A 4,769-nucleotide genomic window follows, 5' to 3' on the forward strand; every position below is an offset into this window, starting at 1 on the left:
CTCAAAAAAAAAAAAAAAAAAGAACTGGCAGGTGAATAATGCCCCACTCGGGAGGACAGAAGAAACCATTTTCACTATTGGGGCAGCTCAGCTTTCCCTTGTGTCGGTAACAGGGCTGGGGGACTATGGTCAGATGTCCTGAAGGTGTCCAGGCAAGTCCAACTAAAACCACATGACCATCATGAGTCCCCATAACTGAAAAAGCAATATTAGTATTTAATTTAATTTAGCACCTGGATTGAGACTAGGATTTCTGGATTTCGAGTGGTTTATCCACTGTCTTCCCTAGGAAGGTCTCCACTGCTGGCTTCTCATGAGGGGCCCCTTGTTCTCCAAGCCTGGGGCTCTTGGTCTTATCCTTCTAGCTGGGACCCCTAACTTGTTCTGTTCTGTGCTCTCTTCTCTGAACCTGTCCTGGGCCAAACCTAGGAGCAGGACCAGGGCCAGGGGGACATAAATGAGGGCCCTGTGATGCAACACTGAAGGAGGCACTCACTCTCGGGGTTGTGCAAATGCTGATAACTGGGTTATTTGCACATGACTAGAAGTCATCAGGAAAAAAAAACCCAAAACAACTCCCAATATGAGGGAATATGTCTCCTGGCACCACAGTGCTCTTTTACTTTTGTTGTTTTGTTTCTTAACTCCATCCCAGCCCTCCTGTTTGGAGAACCAACCACCTTGACCCTCCAGCAGCAGGACAGACTCCATGATGGATTCCTGGTATCGGGAGCGCCGGAAGCGTGGGCCGGAGAAGGAAGAGGAAAGCCGGAGGAGGGCTGAAAGCTACCACCCGGGACAGGGGAGGAGGACAGATGCTGGAGAGGGTGGCCAGGGAAGAAGAGAGGACAGCGGGTCAGATGGGGGCAGCTGGTCATACAAGCCTGGTTAGAAGACGTTTTGTTATTTTTGCAGTGTATGTGTTGGATGGGGGGGTGGGGAAGTGTCCTTGAAGGATCAGTTCTGCTCTTTTTTTCAGGCTGCTCCTGCTATTTTGCTGGCCAGATGCTTCCAGCTGGAAGTATTTAGATCTAGACACCTAAAGTCTACTCCAACACTCAAGTGCCAGGAATAAGAAAGCAGGAAGGTGCACTGGTCACTATGCTCTATATTCACCCCTACACTGGATCCGGTCATTTAGGGGAAACTTGGTTGCCTTAGACAGCTGGGCTGGCGGGCTGGCTCCAGATGGCAGCCTGTGCGCCCTAAATGAGTGGGTGGGGCTGGGGCTGGGGCTGGGTGGGGTGGTGGCCTTTGCCAAAACATCAAGGACTTGAGACCTGAAAATGCAAACCAGTCGGGAGGTAATGTGCAGCCTGAGTAAGGGGAGCCCAAGGCCAAGTTACTGGTGTCACAGGAACTTGGAAAAAAAATGCCCAAACGGGTCCCTCGGCCCCCAGTGTGGCCAAGACTTGATTTTTCTTTCTTATGGAAATGAAGAGTTCTGGGTATTGTTCTTAGGTGAGGCCTGCCAATGTCTCTGAGCTGCCTTCTGAAAGATGGGCTGCTTAGCTGCTCTAAGGAGCCTACCCCCCCCCCCATTAGAGCTAGGTTAAGGGAATCCAGTTTGCTTGATTTAAGGGTATTCAAATAGATGAGGAAAATACTTGTCTTTTTGTATGTTAAGGAGGCTAAAGGAAGCTGACTCTGAATTTTATCGGCAACTCAGAATTCTGTTCCGGGGAAAGTAGTAAGAGGGTCAGAACACCCCCTCCCTTTGCCAGAAGATGGTCTGATGTTCCTTACAGCGAGCCTGGGGAGAAAGACCATTGAGGGTCACTATTCATCCCTAATCAATCCTGAATGAGCAATGGCAATGGCAACTCTGGGGGCGAGGCCAAGGGCTGGCAGCAATCCAGGGTCCGGGTGGCAGCTCCACAATGCCTTCGGGAACCAGACTGCTTCTGACTTTCTCCTCCACCACCCTTAGCCTTTGTCCCCAGAGTTGCAGGATGGCTGCTTTACAACGGTTGTATGTCTGCACTTCACGCACAAAGAAAAAGAAGAGCAAAAGGCAAAAGGCAAAGGCACATGCCAGTGAGGTCTGCTTCTTATTATTACTTTGGAAAATGTTTAATTGTGATAAAATATACACGCGATAAAATGTACCATCTTCATCATTTCTAAGTGCACAGTTCGGTAGCGCTCCGTACATTCAGACTGTTGTGCAACCCGTCTCCAGAACTCTTTTCATCTCGCAAAACAAACTCCATATCCGCTAGACAGCAACCCCTCCATCCCCTCCTCCTCCAAGCCCTGGCAACCACACTTCCCCTCTCTGTCGCTAGGAATTTGACTACTTTGGGGACCTTATGTAAGTGGAATCATACAGTACTTGTCTTTTTGGGGACTGGCTCAGTTCACTTAGCATAGGGCCCTCAAGGTTCATCCACAGTGTAGCATGCGTCAGAATTTCCTTCCTTTTTAAGGCTGAATAATGTTCCACTATACGTATTACTACATTTTGTTTATCCGTTCATCTACTGATGGCCACTTGGGTTGTTTCTACTTTTTGGTCATTGTGAATAATGCTGCTATGGACATGGGTATACAAATATTTCTTTGAGACCTTGCTTTCAGTCTCTTGGGTTTATACCCAGAAGTGGGGTTGTTGGGTCCCATAGTGATTCTATTTTTAATTTTGTTGAGGAACCACCATGCTGTCTTCCCTCGCATAAGCCTATTCCTTTAACAAGTTTTTCCCAAAGCCCCAACCAATGAGTTTCATTGGCCACAGCAGGTCACGTGGCCACTTCTAGCTGCAAGGGAGCCTAGGAAATGATGTATTTTTGACTAGGCATAGAAAAACACTCTCTGCACTGCGGAGATTCCTGTATATGGGGATGGTCACTCCAGCTGTTTGTGTCAAGGCCAGGTGTCTGAGTCTCAGCTGGGCCTGTCCGGCAGACACTCTGTCTATTCCCTGCCCTAGCTGTTTACACTTAAGGGAGATCAGCACCCTCTCAAGCCACTGCTTCCAGTAATGAGAGGCAATACTCTCTTCCTTCCCTCCTGACCTGATTCTTTCAAGCAATTAGGATAAAAGTCTCCCCCGCCTGCTCCACACCAATATAAATTGCGCTGTGCTGTTCCTTCATTGTCCGTCACGGCTGAGTCATACCTCTGCGGCCGGACTGTAAATCCTCTGGGACAGGACCTGGGTCACCACTGCAGGGCACCTGGCACAGGATGGACTCTTGGTGGAGGGAAGGACAGTACATTCTTCTAGATTAGTTCTATGCCACCTCCAGGGTCCTGCTGCAGGGATCCTGGCTCTCTCAGCCTAAGGACACCTCTTCCTTGGATGTTTCTCCCCAGGTTGTGGGGCCTGGTGGGGGCTGCTCATCCTGAGATCTATGAGGTCAGGCCCAGGCTGGACAGACCCTGATAGGGCAGGAGGAGCAGTGTGGATTGGTGGGGAGGCTCATGACCTCTGGGGACTCTGGGCCAGATGGCCGGGCCTTGAACCCCTGCTCTCTTCCCCCCTCCCTAGAAGCAGTTACATAGACAGAGCTGCTATCAAACTGACATTCAGAAACACATACGCACATAGATTCAAATACGGAGTTGCTCACAAACACACACACACACACACACACACACACACACGAGGCACAGAATTAAATTTGCATTCAGCACTTAAATTCAAGGGGGCAAATCCTGTTCCTCCACTTAATAGTTTTATCCTCTAGTAAGTTATTAATCTGTTTGTGTCTCAATTTTTTCATTTGTCAGAATGAGGATAATAATGGCATTCCCCTCACTGAGTTGTGAATATTAAATGAGAGCTTACAAGTGGTTACAACAGCTTACAGAGATGCATATGCATTCATTCTATTTCCTGAGCCCCCTCCCCTTTCTCTGCTGCCACTTGGTGGTGGGCCTGGCAAAAGCACGAGGTTAAGAGTCCTTTCATCCAGCCTCAGGTTTCTCACCTGTAAAACGGGGATCACATTATCTATCTGTTGTGAGGATCTAAAGAGGCCCAGCAGGGAAAGCTCCGAGTCTAGACCCTGGCCCCAGAAGCCTTGCTACACTTTAGCTGTTCCTGTCCATAACTGATGAAGAACAGGTCAGAGAGCAGGTGCAGAGGCAGGATGTGCTAAGGCAAGCCCCTGACCCCACATCTCCTCCCAGGCTGGAGCTGGGGCCTCTAAGGACAGAGCCCAGGCACGGGGATCAGAGCTGCTCCCCCTGTTGGAGCCTGGCCTGGGGCTGGGGGCAGGGCTGGTCGGGTGGCCGTGGGTGGGAGGAAAAGAGGAAAACCAGCTCAGTGGAAATTACCCTGCGGTTGGCTCAGGCGCCCACGACACTGTATTTATAGAGAGCTCCCTGCAGCTCTTAATTCCTCGCAGTCGAGTTAACCCTTTCCAGGCCGCGGTACCAGCCCGGGGCGGAGGGAGAACACAGGACTGGGGTCGGCCCACGGGATCCGGCTCTGCGGCCAGCCGCCTGGAGGGTGGGGTGGTCAGCGGGCAGTCACCTGTCCCCTCTCGGAGAAAATACACGTCGGATCTTGGGAGTGGGGGAACGCGGCGGGGGAGGGGCACGGGCAGACCAGCGCCCCCGGGCCGGCGTCCAGGATCTAGTCTGGGGTCAGGGGCGGGGTCCGAGCCGATGCCCTGCCCAGCGGGCGGGCTCAGGCCTCTGCCCCGGACCGCCGCAGCGGGGCCAATCCGGCCTCGGGCGCACCCGGGCTGCCTTTCCGGGCCCGCGGCTTCCTCCAGCCCGCCCCGCCCCTCGGCCTCGCGGGGCCGCCCCCGACCCCC

Source organism: Phoca vitulina, unplaced genomic scaffold (genome assembly GCF_004348235.1).
Source record: "Phoca vitulina isolate PV1807 unplaced genomic scaffold, GSC_HSeal_1.0 scaffold20, whole genome shotgun sequence".
Taxonomy (NCBI): Eukaryota; Metazoa; Chordata; class Mammalia; order Carnivora; family Phocidae; genus Phoca; species Phoca vitulina.